Here is a 20,454-nt window from a genome sequence, read left to right on the forward strand (position 1 = left end):
TACTTAAGAAAGTAATGGAGATTTAATAATGCAGATCAAATTTTAGAAGTCTTTATAGCTGTTACATAGTGAATAGCACAAAAACATTGAGAATATTTTCTTACGGTATTCAAAAACCATTATCCAATTCAGCAAGAAGTCACTTATATTATTGACTAATGGTTGTAGTTCCAACATGTGTCCTCTTTGTTTTGGTAATATCTTATCTATTAATGTAAATGAAAATATTAGCCAAGATTTTTATCAGAAATAAGCTTGTTTGTAAAGTGCCACCATGGTATGTCTATGAGCACAAGAATTAAGCAAAAATTAATGAAAATGTTCTGTGAGAACAAATTGACCATGAGCATTTTGCAATGAATAATATATATTTTTTGTTTTCTGAAAATTGTTACACATCCTTCTTTTCAATAAACTTTATAATAATCTTATGTATGTATACATACACATATATTTTTTCCAGTGAGCCAATTGTTTAAAACATCACTTGTTTTCCCACAAAGATGGTATTTCACACAATGCTATAGTGTTCTGCTTCAAAATAAATATAATATTGATATGATTAGGCCCACCCAAAATGAATGATACTGAGGAACACAGACTAAAATTTTAAGTTGGCTTGGTAAACAAAGTTCATATGTTCATTAATTCATACATGGCACCACACATCAAAAGTGGTTGTGAAGTCATGAGGTTGGATGCAGAGAAGTCTAATGTTTGTCATATTGTGGACTAGCTACAGCCTATCTGGCTATAGTCCATCCAAAAGCTGTAGAGATTATGATATGTTCAGTATTAGCATGTGCACTTATTGTCAGCTTCGAAATTACAGAGACCTGCTAGCACAATTAAAAAAAAAAAAAAAAACTAATTGTAGAGAAACAATAGTTCCTAGATGGTTGGCAAAGCAAACAAAGGAATATAGTCTGAGAAGGAAGCCCGACGAAGAAGAATCAGAGGAGAATGAGGTCAAACAAAACCACTGCCTGAAACTAAGTGAGTGAAATATGTCCCAAAGAAGAAAGGAAAGAAATGATTTTACCACTGATGTTGTAACAAGTATAGGATTTTTCCCATATAGTTGAACTGGACGCTATGAAAAAGTAGTGTTTTATCCATCGTATGGTATAAAACATTAAGAAAGCAATAGCATATGGAAGAAATGCAGTTAAGATGAAGAGAAGTTCCTTCAACATCATTTGCCTATAATCACTGTTTCTGGATTGGGAAAAAGGATGACTATAGCTTAAATGTCAGTTTTAGGTTAGGTATTGATTTATAATACTCAGAACACATATGTGGAGCTCAGAAGACAGAACTAGAGAATGAATATGAAAGTCTGTGCTGAGTTTTGAAAACAGAACAAAACACACTTGCTATAATTTTCTCCCAACTATGTTTAGAAGCAGGGAGCTAAGAAAGGTCCAGCCCACCAGTGGATGCCTAACAATGACAGATGATAGAGAACCTATAGAATTCCTTAACTCCCATTTTCCTTCCATATTTCCCCCCAGAATGAACTTGAAATTGGAAGTGAGAGGAAAAAACTAAAAGTCAGGTGTATTATAAGAGAGATAGGAGATATACTAATAAAACAAATAGGTATTTTGAATGCTTTTAAGCATCTAGAAAGTTATATTCCAGATTATGTTTTCTAAAAAGAATAATAGCTGCAGATATGAATGGAGAGACATTATTTTCAATTTTTTTTGAAATCTCAGAAAAATGTAAAAGTTCAAAAATATTAGAGATGCTAAATTTTCCAATTTGCAAAATGGACAAATGATGACCATTACAAATTTAGAAGAGTGTGATGCTGATGTCATTACTGGGAAAAATTCTGATTGAATTTTTAAATATAATTTTCTTTTTGGACAAAAGTTCACTTCAATAATATTTTAATGTGTAAGAGCATTGACACTGGGGTCAGGGAGACCTGTATTTAAATCCTACACTGCTACTTACTAGCTATGTGATTGCAAAATAAAATTACCTCTCCAAATCTTACTTTCCTCAATTCTAATATCAGGATTATGGTCATACAAAAATTAAATAATATAACATGAATGAGAAGGTTAAAGAAAGTATTACATGTGAATCACCTGGTATGGCACCATAGTAAGTAGTTATAGGATTAGGTTTCATTATTGATTCCAGATATACAGTTGACTCTCGAACAAGAAGGGGTTAGGAGCTCTGACTCATGCACAAAAATCTTTACAGTCAGCCCTCTGTATCCATAGTTCCACACCTGTGGATTCATCAACCTTAGATTGTGTAGTACTGTTTTACACATTTACTGAAAATCATCCACGTATAAGTGGGCCTGCGCAGTTTAAACCCATGTGATTAAAGGGTCAACTGTAGATAGATAGATAGTTAGATAGATAAATAGATACTTCTAGAGTTCTCTCTCTCTCTCTCTCTCTCTCTCTCTCTCTCTATATATATATATATATATACATAGAGATATCTATATCTATCTAGATAGGTCTATGTATCTATACATATACATACACATATATATTATATATACATATATGTGTATATACATATCTTCATATGCATAGATCATGGTATCACATAACTATAAAGATGACTTGACTAAAATAATAATAATATTCTGAAATAATAACCTGATTTAACACATATCCATGTTTTTTATTTTATCCTCAATTTGTGAAAATGTGTGGGTTTATTTTTTCTATTTAAATAGTTGTGGTAACTCTTGGAGGAACAAAATGGGAGGCAGATATGTGTACTAGGAAATTCCCTGGACATCAGGACGTTTCATTGCCAGTTCTGCATGTGTGAATTATGACTTTCTGATAAGTTATTTAACTCTTTGAGTTTCCATTTCCATAATCTTGAAGAAGAAAAATATTGCCTAATTCACAGGGGTTTTGTGAAGATAAATTTAGAGCCTTTATATAAAAGCACTTTGTATACCATGGAACTATTTAAATAAAATATATAATTAATCTTGGGTTTATTATGGATTTTTCCAAGTAAATAAAATAAATTTAACTTCATTGAATAAACAAACTTTAATATCACTGAATAAAGAATCCATACCCATATAGTTTGATCAGTCCTTGGTTGAGCATATTTAATGAAAGATTTGACTGAAGTCAGAAAAGATGCAATCATTGAGTCTAGACTGATGGGTGCCAGAATTAAGATTCAAAACCATCCCAAGCATTGATAGAATATTATGATATATAATGTGAATAAAATTAGAATTGTTAAATTGGGTTAAACTGTCTAATATGTCATTTTAGTCAAGAGAAATTGGGTCTAGTCTACATCTATGAAGTTTGATTTCACCCAAATCAAATATGGATTAATATTGTAGGTCTAAAAGCAAATACACGCTTAGTGACAAGGTGTAATATATGAAATCTATGTCACATTTTCAAGAATTTGAAGATATTTGACGTGAAGAAAAGAATTCCCAGAAGTAACTTGATTGCTGTCTTCAAAATCTCAAATAATGTCATGAAGAATCAAAGACCAGAGCAGAAATACAGATTTAACAACCTTCTAATTACAGGGTTTGGTATGAGTGGAAGCTTAGCTGTTTTGTTTTTTCTTAAGAGATATGTAAATTGCCAAAAATGACTGTATGTTAGGTAATTTAATGTGACCCTTAAAAAATCCCTTCTTTAAAATGAGGATATAAATGTCATCTCAAGATTATCACAAGGATTAGTGGATACAAAACAAGTGAAACAATAGATTTAATATGTAAACACTAAGTCAAGATTAATATTATAAAAAACAAAGTTAGACTGTTCACTGAAGGCTATAGAAAATTATTCATAAAAGTTATTATTGTGAAATGAAAAAGAGGAAAAAAAGGATTAGAAAACTGATCCACGAAAGAGATGCTATGTTTAAATTGAGTAGGAAATGGGCATAGTTATGATTAACACTGATCAGAAATGTCTATTAAGAGAGGAAAGCAGAGGACGTTAGACATAATTGAAAAGGATGATAGCAAAGGAAAACAAAGAAGACATTTTCTTCATCAGAAACAAATAGTGTCAAATCTGTTTTTTCCAATGTTATTCAAAGTGGAGCCCATGGCTATCCATTGTTAACTTGTCAGATTTCTGAGAACCTACTGCAAACTCCACTGGTTAGAGATACGCTATGGATTCATCTTAAGACCTGTGATCCATAATCATGATGTCACCAGATGTAGCAAAAATTTTTTACTAACTATAGCTGAAAAACTATAGTTGGTCAACGGTTTACTCTTTGAATTATTTAGAATATATTTAAGATTATATTTATCACTGTATTCACTGGGTTGTTTGACTTGGAGAAGAAAAGGTAAAATGAAAATAGTACACTGGAAATTGCACACAACCCGGGATCATCCTGACTAAGTGCAGTCCGTGGTAGGATGGTGCAAAGTGAATGACGTCTGTCAAGGGTGAGATATAGATTGAGACCCACTGCAAACTCCACTTATTGCTTAGGAGCTTTTATGCAATCAACGCATCTTAGGCCTGACATTACAGTACCTACAATTATTTGTAAATGCAAAGAAAGCCATTAACACTTCAGAAATGTGTTGAGTTATACTGAGGATTTGTCCATTTCTTTTCCTAGAAGAAAAAAATTCCTAAATACAGAGTAAGTCATAGCATTTCATATTTTTTCCAGCTGAATACAGAACTTTTCTGTAAATTTCCAAAAGACAAAGATGGTTTTAAAAAAGCAATTAAACAGGATTTGGTTTGGAATGTATTTCTTATGTTTGTGTCAATAATCAATATAATAATAATTAGTGCCTGAAAACTTTTATTATTTACAAATTATTAAATTCAAACTAAAATGGCTGACCTAGTATAATCACATGTATTTATGCCAAACTAAGTTAAATCATTTTTTCACATTCATTGTTGTGATTACATGGATTGTTGTGTTCCACTGAATTAGGGAACATTATTCATTTCAGAAAAATAATATTTAAAATTTGTTGAAGCAAAATGGATTTTTGAAGAGGCAAACTAACTGAGGAAGGAGTTTCTACCTCCCTATTCTAAATAGCATTCAATTGGCTTTAGGAGGTCACTCATCTTCAGAAGATGACTAACCCTGTAGATTGTGTCTGAACTAGGAAACCCTGGCACAATGATTTTGGAATGAGCCAAGTTCTCAAAACACAATTATATGTTATTATTTTTTCCATCTTATGTTAGACCCATAATCAGATTGGAAATCTATAGTTAACGATAATGGAGCACTGACACAATTGTCCATATCATTCATGCCAAAGAAACACTTTGATTTGAAATTCTGTACCTAAATGCTTGAGGCCAAAGTGCTCCTTTGGTTTGAATGATTTGGATAATTGTTTCAGTTCTCCACTTCATCTTGCTAGTAGAAATTGGCCAAAAGCAAACATATGAGCTACCATATTCATTCAGCACAGTGAAAATATGTACATATTTTGTGGCATATAAAGTTTGTAAATGTTTAAAGGAAAATAAAACTGAAAACTACTGAAGGTATCATTTACATATTTTCAATACCTCCTTTACAGAAAATAAATTATAGTATGCAGGCTCACACACGTTCACTAAATTGCATTTTAGTGTAGCTATTTATCACTAAACTATTTCTGAAAATTAAACAACTCTTAAAATTTGATGATCACAAATGATGAAAGAAACCAGTAAAAATCTTCTAAATTAAACATGATTAAAAAACAAAACATAAATTCACTTAGTGTCCCCAGTTAACAAAGTAAAATGTTTATAAATTGCAGAACCAGAATAAGTGAAGAAACATCTACCTATTACATTGTTGCCATGCTCCATGTTATTGGCTTCAATGTGTTTTGTTGCCATGTATTATGACTGCTATGTACTGAATGATAAGTGGAAGCCAACTATACTTCCCACAGTGATCACTGTACTTGTTTTAGTTTCCCTTTGTAAAGCCGAAGTTCTGATCTGTGCCGCAAGCACTAAGGCAATCAATGCTGATGAATGACTAGAAATGGTTTCTTTATTCCAGCCCTCACTGAATAGAAAGTTTCCATTATCTCGTTCAACATCTTCACTCTATCAATCTGACAGGGGCAGGCAGTTGCACACTTCACTGCTTTCACTTTAGAACAGTGTTCTACTTATCTGTTTCCAAAATGAAAGAAAAATGAAAAATAATAAAGTCTGGAGAAAACTTGTTTGTATGCATAAAAATACCATCTTTTATCCTCTTTTAATATTTGTTCAGTTTTATTTGGAACATAATCATTTAAAACACAGTGGCAGAAAAAATTCATGGACAATAGAGCCCAATTTTTAACGTGTTAGATAAAATAAATCAAGTTTTACCTGTTGGAAAGTAAAATAAAGCATTATCTTCTGTACCATTTTTGATCCTAATGGATATGGTACTTTTGTTCACTTTTCAAGGATTGGATAGCATCTTGGCATCCTCCTGAGGCTTTGTTCTGGCAACCTGGCAGCTTAGAAAGTCACCCAATATGCACATATTGATACTGTGTGAGTTTTTTTTTTCCCCTCCTTTTGTGAGTATTGTCTATCTCTATGGAGCAGAAGAGCACGCTGGAAAAAAGGCAAGGTGTGAACCAGCCTCTCTTTGGCAGCTAGTCAGTAGGCTTTTGAGAAGAAAAGAATCCAAGGTAACAGCACAAGATGTCAGAAAGAAACTTTTTAGAAAAACAACAACAACAACAAAAAAAAAACAGGGAAAACCATGGAAATTGCCTGGACATTGATTACCAGAGTGGCCATTTACAACAGTTTGTTTTCTGCCAGAACTTTTCTTAATGCTGCAAAGACAGTCTTCTAGTGTGCTCAGAGCACACTCTTTACAGGAGCAGGGTCTAGCCTCTAAATATCCTGGATAATCAGCCACGCACACGAGCTTGGCCACGTTGCCTCATACAAAGGCAGCGACCTCTGGGGAATCTGAATTCATGCCACAAATAAAGATAATCTTTCTTTCCCTACTCTTTCCTGTACCTTGTACGTTTCCATGTGTGTATATATATTATATATATATATATATATATTTTTTTTTTTTTTTTTTTTTTTTTTTTTTTTTTGCGGTACACGGGCCTCTCACTGTTGTGGCCTCTCCCGTTGCGGAGCACAGGCTCCGGACGCGCAGGCTCAGCGGCCATGGTTGACGGGCCCAGCCGCTCCGCGGCATGTGGGATCCTCCCGGACAGGGGCACGACCCCGTGTCCCCTGCATCGGCAGGCAGACTCTCAACCACTGCGCCACCCGGGAAGCCCCTCCATGTATATTTTTGATAATTGCATCTGTGAAATAAATATCTTTTTGAAATGGAAGGAACCACTCAGGTTTAGAGAAAAGAGCATTATACTTATATGACAGCAAATGCTCTGAATTATAATCTGAAATACGTCATTGACTACATGTTGGTACAGTATCAGTTGTATGACATTTCATTTTATTTGGTGTCACTACAAATATAAAGATATATATGGATTTTATAAGATCTCTTGAGAAGAAAAAAGTTATAAAAATGAGGAAATGTAACAGAAATAACATTAACTTCCATGTCTTATGTAACACAAGTGAAGGAGAAATAGCTAAGGGTACCACATCTTCAGGCAGTAACTATGATACTCCAGACACTAACCCTGGGATGGGACGCTAACCAGTCAATGGAACATTCTATATGTTAAATTTCTCTTCTGGCAATGAAAATAAAACCCTTAAAATTCTATTTTCAGACACTGAAGATAATACTCCTAACTATCTTCAAAACTTAACAAATAGGCAAAAGAAGAATAGACAGACTCTACTAGAGGGCGTAATCAGTGATTGATTTTTGCCATTTTTCTCTCTCTTCCTGAGTTATATTATCTGTTCTGTTGTATATATTTGTGCTGTCTTAAATCAATTATATTAATGCAGGTGGTTTTTAAGAAAAAATGGAATATAATATTTGCCACAGAGATAAGAACAGATAATAATATTTTGAGGTTTTTTTTCACCACGTATCAGTAAAAGCATTCTGCTACATTAGTACTTTGTACATATTTTGGGGTCAGATATAAAAATGTGGCTTACCACTACAAAATAATAGGGTGGTTAAGAGCAGACGTCTGTATGGTGCCTGCCTTCAATACCTGGCTCTGCCATCTACTAGCTGTATGAACTTTGGTAAGAAACTTGACCTCCCTGTTCCTCAGTTTGTAAAATGGGACTAAGTAATTGTGCCTACCACTTAGAGATATTGAGCAAATGCAAAGGGTTAATATATTTAACATGGTCAAAAGAGTGCCTGGCATATAGTGAACCCACTATAAATGCTGGTAAAATATATTTTAAGAAGACCATTTTTAATAAATCTTGACAAAATGTATCTATTTTTTCCAAGAAGTAAGTAGAAAAAAAAAAAAAAAAAGAAGTAAGTAGCAAAAGAAAATCAGTCAAACCACAGAAAGTAAATATAACTGCTTTTACAGTGTGGTAAAATACCACAATATCAGACAAGCAAGAGTAACCAAAACAGTTACAAAGTGGAAGGCATGCACTAAGTATGCAGTTAAGCTTTTAATCTATCTGTAATAAGCCTCTATAATCTTTGAACCTTGGTGTTAATCAAAATTAGACTTTGTGATCATAAAAAGGACTTATAAATAATGAGATTTCTGAAAGAGTGAAGATACTAATAACTGAGTGATTTCTGAAGTTCAACAATTTACTTTTGGCAGGGTAGAAATATTTTATAGCAGTCTGTGGAAAGTCAATATCCAAAAATTCATTTTCTATTTGTTTAGCTGAGGCCTTTGGCCTCAAGAGTTATAGCTTTTTGAATAGGAGCTCTTGCTTAGTTTCCACAGGTGCATTTCCTCAGGCAGATTTATATGCCTCATAAAAGCTTTATATAGCTCATAAATGCAGACTTTCAATCCTACAGGTACTGCTGATCTGGAAGTTTTATTTTATATTTCAGGCTGATGAAAATGACATATCCTTGTTGGGAGATGCTACTATGAATTACAGAGCAATGGAAGAAAAATGGAAGAGAGTGATCCTGATGAGAAAAAAAAAAAAAAGAAAGAAAGAAAAGCTGGGAGAGAAACTGTGAAGTGGAAGTCCACGGGGAGAGTGAGAACTGCTAACTGGTAGCTGTAGGGGAGGAAAGCATCACAGTGAGAACCCAGAGAAGGAACAGTGTGTGCTGCCACCTGAGAAAGCAGGAACAAGGAAATGGAATAGTGTATCAGGTGGCAAGGGAGTGAGCTGGAAATGTGCTGTATACATAGACTTCCTTACAATAATGTGTATTTATTCTCAGGATAGTCTAGGTACTTTCACATATCAAGATAGTGTAATTCATAATTTTTTTAAGTGAGTGGGGATTTTCAAAATACCTCTTACATTAAAAGCAGACTTTTCTAGAAATATAGATATAATAATATTAGTAAATGTTTATTACATATGCAGTGAAATAGAAACAGTGTGTATACTATTTCTCTGTGTGGGGAATTAGGATTAGAAGTAGGGAAAGACTTGAAAAAGAGACTAGGAAGGAATTACTTTTATAGTCCAGCAAGAAATAAAGCCTGTCATGGGTGCTGGCAGTGAAGATGTGGCAAAAGATTGAGATATGTTTTGAATGTGAAATGATTTGCATGGTGTTTAATGCATGCCAGCACTTTTCTAAGAGTTTAATGCATATTCATTTACTTCTCACAAGGATCCAGTAAGGTAGGTACTACTATTTTCTTCTCTTTTACAGAAAAGAAAATGTGTTTGTAGAAGGGTTAAGCTAAGTCCACCAGTTATGAAATGATGGAGCCATGATTTCTGGGCCTTCGTGTATGGCTGTATTGGTCTTTCATTCCACTGGGAAAGCTGGCAGTAGTTTCACTGGGGCTGAAATCCAGCTCATGCTCCATTAATCAAGTCATGGATTATCTGCCACCTAAAGGAACAAAGCTTCTTCTGATTTGTTTGAAAGTATACCCTGGGCTAATAACAGTCTTATAGGATTTGGAACCAGGCACTCTGACAGGACGTCTATTTTAATGGCCCTGTTAAATACACTATACATGGGGAATGAAGGAATAGGAGGAATCAAAGATGATTCCTAAGTTTCACTTTTAAGCAGTTGAACACAGGTTGGTACTGTTTACTGTTAGCAGGGAATAATTTACAATTTGGGTGTGGTTATTATGTAATTATATTATACAAATGAAAACATATACTTGGAGTATTAGTTTTAACATGATATCATTTCATGTTTACAAAAACCCAACAGGGTAGGAAAAGTGCCTTCACCCTTCACAAACTTACTTCTAGTCTCAGAGTCTGACTTGCACCAATCATACCAACAGCTCTGGCTCCTGGATGAGACCAGCCATAGGGAAGCACTGGCCGCAGATAGGAAGGAAGGAAGGAGGAACATTAAGACATTTATTTGCTCAGTTGGCCACATCCTTCAACCAGAAAATCAGAGCTCCTTCCAACCAGCCTTTTCTACACAGCTTCCTCTCTCTTTTTATTCCATTCCACAAATTTATTCCATTCCCCTAGCCCTTTTGGTTGTAGGGATGATCATAACCTCCTATTGTTACTAACATTGTACTGTACTATTCTTCTGGTCTTACCACATTTATAAATGAACACTTTATTAAATTCTCCTTAAACACAATCTAATTACTTACATTATCCAATCTCTTTCTTGACAGGACACTGACTTGTCAATACAATGCGGTATTGAGCTGACCCATTTTACATCTAAGGAAACTCTAGGTCAAGTACATGATGCTAAGCAGCAAAGAGAGGAAAGCAGCAAACTCTGAGGACTTAAGAAAAAGTTTTACAGAGGATCTTAAAAGTTCTAGAATTTTATCAGTTCCACAAACAGAAAAGGCATTATAGCCAAAGAGCATCCTGTGCAAAAGCAGGGAAGAATAAGATAAAGGAAGCTTGAGGGGACTACAAATAGATCTTTGATGCTGCCTTGCAGGGAACCAGGAATGGTGGAAAGTGAACTTGTAAAGGTAACCAGGAGACTAGATAATAAGAGGGAAGAAAAGGGGTGGTCATCAAGGAAGGAAACTACAGGATTTTACCAGGAACATAAGCCTGAGTGAGTAGAAAATTTAACTTGATTTCCCAAAGCCTGATCATAATCACACAGTAACTTTGACTTTAAAGATAGTAATATGTATGTGCACATTTGCATACATTTCCTCTGTAATCCTGCAATCTATTGTATATATATTGATAGGCCATACTGCAGTTATGTATCTCTTACTAGGTGAAAACTAACTATTCTGCTAGTGATACCTAAAGCCCACATATTTTGAAAGTTAGGGGGCAAACTTTTAAATGTAGGGTGACATACTTGAGAGAGTATTACTTTTTTTGTTTTTTGTTTTATTTATTTATTTTACTGAACGAATTACTGTAATCTTTAGTGGGGGTTAAACTTTGTGACTGCTTGTATTAGGAAAAGAAATAAAACATTATCTTAACATATGGGTTGGTACAAAATCTCAGACTTGCACAATTTTGTGTTCCTAAGCTTGATAGCATTTTCACCTAACGACAAGGTCATTAAATTAGGTGGCATGATTTGCCTTCTTGAGCAGTCTGATTTTGAGAACCACTCCACAGTCAGCAGAAGGGGCAGATAGTAGAGCAGATTATGCTGAGTGTAGATGAGTTCTTTATGAAAGAGATAAAATTAGCTTCATTGACAGACATGGAGAGGATGGGTTCTGGAGTCAGATTCACTGAGACAGAACAGTGTTTAACCCTCTGTGTCCATTTCCCTATTTAGAAAATGACAATAATAATAGCACCTACCTCAGAGTATGTGAGCATAGACTGAAGTAATATATATGAAGCACTAAGAGTAATATCTGATAGGTGGTGAGCACCATGCAAGTATTATGTATTATCATTAAAGACATTAGTACATTAGCTGTCGTGTTCTAATAATACTAGTTATTACATTTAAAATCTCCACTTAGATGCAAAACACGTTGCCAGCAAATTCTAGAGCATGTGGCATCCAATATTTGAATAAAATCCCATTGTTTCAACTAGACAACTACTATAAAAAAAAAGTTAGGAATATTCTGGATGGGGCTAGCCAGTAAGTTTTTTATATTCTTATTAGCCCCATTTATATTAAATATCTCAGATCATAGCTAAATAGAAGTAGTCAAGTTTGAAAAAAATCGTAAAAATGCAGAACCTGATCTAAACATAAACCACAGCAACGGCTGAGTTTGGGGGCAGAAGACACTACCATATGAACATTTAATCTAATATAATTAAATCAACTACAAATGAAAATTTAAATTATAATAATATAGAGACATAAATTAATAACAGTTTATTTTGTCTCACACTATAATATAGCAAGGAGTATTTAATTATACTATGTAGTAACAAAGATTAAAAAGACATGATAAGAAACTTCTTCTTGAAGCTAAATAATTCCCCCACAAAAATTAAGGATTTATTCTTTTAATTCTAAAATATTTCCTGTTCAAAAATCAGGTTGCATAATTTTTACTGTTTTTTCATCCAGATTAAATTAAGCCTTCTCTATGACTGAACACAAGTACAATGAGAAAGTTAATTTACTAAGTACACCAAAAAATGACATCAGATGTTTTCATTTAGGTCAATGGATGTTTCCATGAAAAATTTTATTTATCACCAAACTATAGACTGTAAGTAATTTTACTCTGGGTATTACTTCTATTCTATCCTTGATCCACTTCTGATTTAATTTTTTGTGTTCGCCTAGCTCTCATCCTTATTTGGAGACAGTAAATATACAAACTTATGTCCTAGTACAGTGGCATGCTTATAGTGGGCAGTTAATAAACATTCATGTAATGAATAAATATCTGTTAAATGAATAAATATGAATGTGAATAGTGTGGGAGTTCATAGGGGTATATGAGAGAAAATTCAGAAGGCAATTGTTCTGTATGCAACACAAGAAGATTATTTTCATTTGGTTTGAACATAAAGTTACAATTAATATTAAAATATTTAAAATAATATTTTATGATATTTTAGATTTCTGCTAGAAAACAGAATAATTCATAAATAAGTAATTGTAAAATATGATAGACTGAGGAATTTTCAAATGTTTAACAAGAGGACAGATTTTTTTTTTTTTTTTTTTTTTTGCGGTACACGGGCCTCTCACTGTTGTGGCCTCTCCCGTTGCAGAGCACAGGCTCCGGACGCGCAGGCTCTGCGGCCATGGCTCACGGGCCCAGCCGCTCCACGGCACGTGGGATCTTCCCGGACCGGGGCACGAACCCGTGTCCCCTGCATTGGCAGGTGGACTCTCAACCACTGCGCCACCAGGGAAGTCCAAGAGGACAGATTTTTATAAGGTTATATAGAGATGCATTATTGGTTGTAAATAATTTTTTTTTAATTTATTTTTAGCTTTGTTGCATCTTCATTTCTGCACGCGGGCTTCCTCTAGTTGTGGCAAGCAGGGGTTACTCTTTGTTGTGGTGCATGCGCAGGCTTCTCATTGTAATGCCTTCTCTTGTTGCTGAGCATGGGCTCTAGGCATGCTGGCAGTAGTTGTGGCTCGCGGGCTCTAGAGCACAGGCTCAGTAGTTGTGGCGCATGGGCTCAGTAGTTGTGGCATGCAGGCTCAATAGTTGTGGCTCGTAGGCTCTAGAGCGCAGGCTCAGTAGTTGGGGCTCATGGGCTTAGTTGCTCCGTGGCATGTGGGATCTTCCTGGACCAGGGCTTGAACCTGTGTCCCCTGCATTGGCAGGCAGATTCTTAACCACTGTGCCACCAGGGAAGTCCCAAATTTAATAATTCTAACGAATAAAGCCAATGTTAAATGATTCATGTGCATCAAGAATTTATATCTGTTTTACATAAAACACTGAACTAGCATCTCTGTTGTATCACTATAGTTTTATATTATAATACATGTTTGGCAAGAATTTGTTGAATTGAAATTAATTACAAATACATTTTCTTTCATTTTCAATTACTCATTATGATAAAGGAAGAAATAAAGTGCCTAAATCAGCATCAGCAAACATTTCAGAAATCTGACTTTGTCAAAGTTAAAATGAAGCAAACATAATTCACACTATTCAAAGTGAATAGTTAATTTCTAAATAATTAGGAAATTGTATTATAAGATTGAAGTTACTGACCTAATTTATAATAATTCATAGAAAGATATCATTAAATCAAGTATAAAAATATAATTTTGAACATTTAAGGTCTTTTTTAGAAAAAGGAAAATTCTTGGAATTATTGTATAAGTACTTGTTCAATGTAAAAACAAAATCTAGTACTCCAGACATCCTCTGTAAATTACATCCCAAGTCTTATTGTAGTTGAAACTGTTTACACTACACTTATGGTACTTTCAGTGTAAACAGAAAAAGATATTATTTATTCAAATATCTTATTTCAAACTTTGAGCAATTAAATTCCCCATTCACTGATTTTAGAATAAATATTTTATTTTGCTTTAGCAATGTGTAGGAAAATCTAACATAACACAATACTTGTGCTATTGTAGATTTTTTTGTGTATCAATTACACTGAAATTAATACAATTTAATGTTTTTATATCTCTTCTCTATGCCATTTTCAGAATATGACACAAATTAACCATGTTTTGAGACATGACATTTATTCTATCATTTCTAGTATCATGTGTATTTCCAATTGCAATAACAATCTTAACCATTTAAAGTCAATTTCTTCATGTCAGGGAATTAAAAAGTCAGATCCTATTAAACATCAATATACCATGAAGAGATTAAAATATAAGTTAAATTGACTGCTTAACAAATCAATACATGTATAAAACAAAACTTCAATAAAAATACAAAGAGCTGTAGCAATACCTTTTTTTTCTCTCACACATACAAGCACCAATAAAAATAAAAACAAATTTCAGAACTCTAAAGGCAATTTAAAGTCAAAGTAACTTTGTCAGAAGTTTATTTTTCCTGAGTCTGACCGACAGAGTAAAGAATTGAACTCTTGCATTTCCTTCACAATATGTTCTAACTAAATTATCAGATGTATAGTCTGTTCAATCACCATAACTATATTTTTGAAGGATGTTTACTAGAAATCTGGTCAACTTCTTACAAATTCTGATTTATTAATTATTCCTCCTGTCCTCACATCAGACAAGTTTATAATTTTCAGCTCTTCTTAAGATCATTTTTCATTCCAAATATCGTGTTACATTACCCCTAATTTTAACTTGTATCCTTTAGTATTATCGATTTTATTCAATACACCTTAACACCAGTGACAACTTTTGAGAAATTTGAAAAGTGGTGTTTAAAACACACACACACTAACCAAATCTATTTACATTAACAATCTTTAACCTTCCAAGTTGTATAATGAAAATGTAGAGGGAAAGCATGGACTTTGTAATGAGATAAATCTGGATTTTAATTCCCTCATCACCACTTACTAGCTAGGTGACTTCTGACTTTTAATTAACCACTATGAGCCACTATTATCCACAGATGAGTTATTAACATCTCACTTGTTCGGCTCTTGGGAGGCTGAATATAATGTAATGCATGTAGCAGACTGTTTGGCACATGGTAGTTAATGTATTATAGCTAATATATTTATAAATATATAAATTGTCATTTTTAATTGCAAGTGATTCACATGCCATCAAATTTGAGGAAGAAAGGTAGAAGTAATTGTAACAAGAATAGCAAAGAATCATTTACCCTTAAATGCTGATCAAATGGTCAGTTCCAAGGGAGACCACCTAGAGAGGCACACCTGTGGAAAGGTGGTGGGTGGAGAGGAAAGCCTCAGGCTGATTTCTCATTTAGCTGGTATTTAGTTGATTCTCCAACTGTTTTAGGGTTTTATTGCATGTTCTTGAATCCACAAAGCACTGATCCAGACTTAGGAAAAGCACTCTGGGATCATTTTTCTTTGATGGTTCACATGACAACTTCATTATGGTTGCCTGGATTTCCCTAGCTTTGTAGAGAATTGTCTAGTTTTCCTGGCAAGAATCCTGCTTGTAAAGAATCATGTGCATGGACATATATACACTACCAAATGTAAGGTAGATAGCTAGTGGGAAGCAGCCGCATAGCACAGGGAGACCAGCTCGGTGCTTTGTGACCGTCTGGAGGGGTGGGATAGAGAGGGTGGGAGGGAGGGAGACGCAAGCCGGAAGAGATATGGGAACATATGTATATATATAACTGATTCATTTTGTTGTGAAGCTGAAACTAACATACCATTGTAAAGCAATTATACTCCAATAAAGATGTTAAAATGAAAAAAAAAGAAAAGAATCATGTGAAAACAGCTACTGTATGACTTGAGACTAATGCTACTTTCCACGTATTATTTTTGTCTTTCACAAAATAGATAAAAATAATAGGTATTTGACCAATGTATATATTCATGGGGAAAAAAATCAAACTATACTATTTCTAGTCATCTTCCAAATTCTAAAACTTGGCTAGACTTTGTAAAGAATAATTAAAGCCTAATAATATTTTTTCTATAGTTTTCAAAATTTTAGCAAATTAATGCTTGGTAGCAGGATGTTGGTAAGCATGAAAGTGAAGGACTTTTTTCAACAAATAGATATAATGGATTCAATGACCTCAGAAACCTCTGACATCCTGAGGGTCCTATTAAAAGAGTTACTTAGGGATGGCAGCCTGCAGTGTAAAGAAACTAAATTGTATCTGAGGATTTATACTTATATTTTACTCTAAATCATAGCTTCAAAAATGAGAAATCATGGCTAATAAGAAATAATAGTTAAATCATTACAAACATAGCACAAAGTATTCTGCAGAAATTATGTTTTCACAATCTTTTCTTTTTTGCAAGATTAATAAAAAACTGAAACAAAACTTTACAATTTTATCTAATATTATTTCAAATGCAGCTGTAAAAGATAGATAAATAAAAAGATTTGTGTATTTGGTTTAAAGACATCAAACCAAAAGTTCAATCGATGCTTACTTTAAAACCTTTTACTGTGCAAGTTTTTTGGTTGAGGTTTTACCTCTCTTTATTTAAAAGGACCCTAGAGAGACATTATCCTTCAGTCAAGTACACAGCCCTTGTATGTTGCTGAAATTTTTGCCACACTATTTGTTATAATAAACTAGAGACTGAAAAATTGGTCAGCATGATTAGCCATGTACCCAACCTTTTCATACATAAAATGACTTTTTTATATATTTAAAAGGAAATCCATATTTAGGGGAGGAGACTTTTTAGCAACATAAAAGACTCAAAAGACTCAGATTATGACTCTTCAGTGTAGAAAATACTCTAAAATTTAGCTCTGATCTTTAACAATATTCAATTACTACAGTCCATTTTTCTGTAAGATGTTAGAGGAAAGGATGCACAATATGTTTGGGATTTAAGTAATAAATTTCATAAGTCTTTTTAATATAAATATTTGCCTATTAAATATTTAAATAACAACAGCAATGACAAAGAGGAGGATTGGATCTGATCTATCAGAATAAATTGTTATCTGAATTTTGTTCTGACAGTAACTAACCTGGGAAGAAATATTATGCAAAGTACATGAAGAGGACAGTGGGCCTATTCTAAGAAATTTTGATTCTAATATAACTGGGGATATTTCTTTTTTTCCTTCATTTATTATGGACAGGTCTCTACCAGATATATATTCACCTTGGTTTGAGGGGACATTAGTTATGGCTGAACACTCTGATTCCTCACTCCATCTAGACAATTTAATGAGCAGGCTCTCTTTTTCAACACCAAATGAGATAATGCATGCAAAATCACTTTGAAGAGCATAAAGTACTTTACAAATGAAAAGTATTATTACTTTGAGATAAGTAATTAGTGCTTTTAGTAATAAAGAAGTACCACTTGACAATATTAATATATGAGTGATAGTTCTTTAGAAATGACCTTCTAATCAGTTGGACACATATATAGGTGAAAAGTAGAATAACTTAATTTGTATTATCTTACATTCCTGATGAGAATTCAAGAAATTTTATAAGAACCAGATACATTAGATTATAAATATATATACTGCCTTGTATTTTTCACTGAACATCTAGAAGTCTAGAAAATATTCATTAAACAAATCATTCATAAATATTTGTTAGTAACTATTTAAAATAAAATATGTGCAATCACTATTGAAATGCAGTAGACATAACATTTTACGAAAAAGAGAAAACTTACCTGTTTAATTCAATTTACTTTTGTTTTTAAACTCAAAATGTCTCCAATTATATGTTTATTTGTGAATTTGTGTGACAGCACAACCCTATTTTTCTTTCTAAATGGGTACATTTCTTTTTTTAATTTTAGTCTGACTTATTAATGTCTCAATAAATCAATACATGAGTTATTTTCATTCATTTAAAATGTAATTTTGATTTCATATTTTGATTCTATTCTAAATAAAACAAGGTCATTTGTATGTAGTAATTTCAGATCTTTTGAAGAGTTATAAGTAATGAATAACATCACTAAAACAAAAAGAAGGAAATAACCATATGAGAGTTGGAATAATATGATCACTAACAAAATATTTTTTTTGTGAATGAATAGCTAGGATTTGAACTGTCAGAACTGGGATCTCTTACAAACTCATTTAGGGTTTGACTTTATGATTAAAAAAAAATTACAAGTGTATCTACAATGGCAAGATAATGTTAAAACCCAGGCACCTCCTGAGGTAAAGAATTGATTAAATGTTCAGAGGACTAAAACCCCAATATTGAACAATCCTTAGTGAGTTTTAATCTTTTCAAAATTTGTTCAATATTTTAAAATTTATAATGTCTTAAAGATAAAAAGATATGTGATAATCCTTTTAATTGAAATAGTTGATATACAACGTTATGTTGGTTTCAGATGTACTACACAATGACATTTGCATACTTTGAAATGATCACCACAGTAACTCTAGTAACCACCTGTCCCTAATACTGTAATACTAAGTTATTATGGTATTATAGACCATATTACTTATGCTCCATATTACAACCCCATGGTTTATTTATTTCATACTAGAGGTTTGTACCTCTTAATCCTTTTTACCTATTTTGCTCCCCACCTTTCTCCCCTCCCCACTTACCCCCAGTACTCCTTTGTTCTTTGTATCTATGAGTTTATTCTTATTTTGTTTGTTTGTTCTGATTTTTAGATTCCATATATAAGTGAGATCATATGTTATTTGTCTTTCTCTGACTTATTTCACTTAACATAATATTATCTAGATCCATCCATCTTGTCACAAAAGGCAAAACAACATTTTCTGATGGCTGAGTAATATTCCATTGTATATATATACCACATCTTTTTTAATCCATTCGTCTATCCATGAGCACTAAGGTTGCTTCCAAATCTTGACTACTGTAAATAATGCTGCAATGAACACTAAAGTGCATGTATCTTTTCAAATTAGCATTTTTGTCTTCTTTAGGTAAATACCTAGAAGTGAAATTGCTGGATCACCTGGCAGTACTTTTTTTTTGTTTTTGAGGAACTTCCACACTATTTTGCATAGTGTCTGCACCAATTTTTAATTCCACTAACAGTGAAGGAGGGTTATCTTTTCTTCAGATATGTAATAGTCAATAATAATACATGGTCAATGGACTTGAGACAATAAAGAAATATATATATATATTTTTTGTAAAGCTGAGAAGCGAATTTCATGATGTTTCTTTAAACAATAAGTTTATACTTTCAGAATAAAATCAAGCTTTTTACGAAGTGGAGATTGTATGTAAATACTGTCCTTTTCACATCTCTGAAAACACAAACCTTCCTTATATGAAAAATAGAAACAAGCAAACAAACAACAAAACCCTGAACTAATATAACAACAAAAAGAAATGCATATAACTTAACAGGAAAAAAAATGGAGAACTTAAATTGCATTAATTTGATTTCCTATAGCATGTTTTTATCTAGGTAGTTAAGAAGTCCACGTAAAAAAAAATTTATACCTCAAAAGTTTACACTACTTCATGAGAATACTTAGAAAATCTTTATATAAAGACTCTTCTGATTCCAAATTTTATATAAGAAACATTCAAATTGAACTTTTGATTTCCTTAACTATACAAGAAATAAGATGCTTGACTAAGGGATGTTATCTTGAACATGCGGCTGTCCTATTATCATCAGCTGAATCACCTTTCATGAGACACTCAAAAGAAAGATCTAGAGAGGAAAATTGAATTATGAATATTTTCAAGTAAATTTCTTGTATGCTAGCTCTGGATAGACTACATGCCTTTAGCTTTTCCTTCACAGAATAAAATTCTCCAGAAATGTAAATTTTTAAAATTAATTAAACCATATACCTGAAAGAGATGTGAATATTATTTGGTTTATTTAAATTTGAAAATAAAAAAATAGGCTTTTTGATAAT

The 20,454-nt window shown here is 33.0% G+C and overlaps 1 protein-coding gene across 1 annotated transcript in view; it reads right to left on the reverse strand.

Moving 5' to 3' along the window:
• Positions 1 to 20,454, reverse strand: part of CADM2 (cell adhesion molecule 2) — a 1,092,768-nt gene that overhangs the window by 796,592 nt on the left and 275,722 nt on the right.

The sequence above is a fragment of the Phocoena sinus genome, chromosome 4 (genome assembly GCF_008692025.1).
Source record: "Phocoena sinus isolate mPhoSin1 chromosome 4, mPhoSin1.pri, whole genome shotgun sequence".
Lineage (NCBI taxonomy): Eukaryota > Metazoa > Chordata > Mammalia > Artiodactyla > Phocoenidae > Phocoena > Phocoena sinus.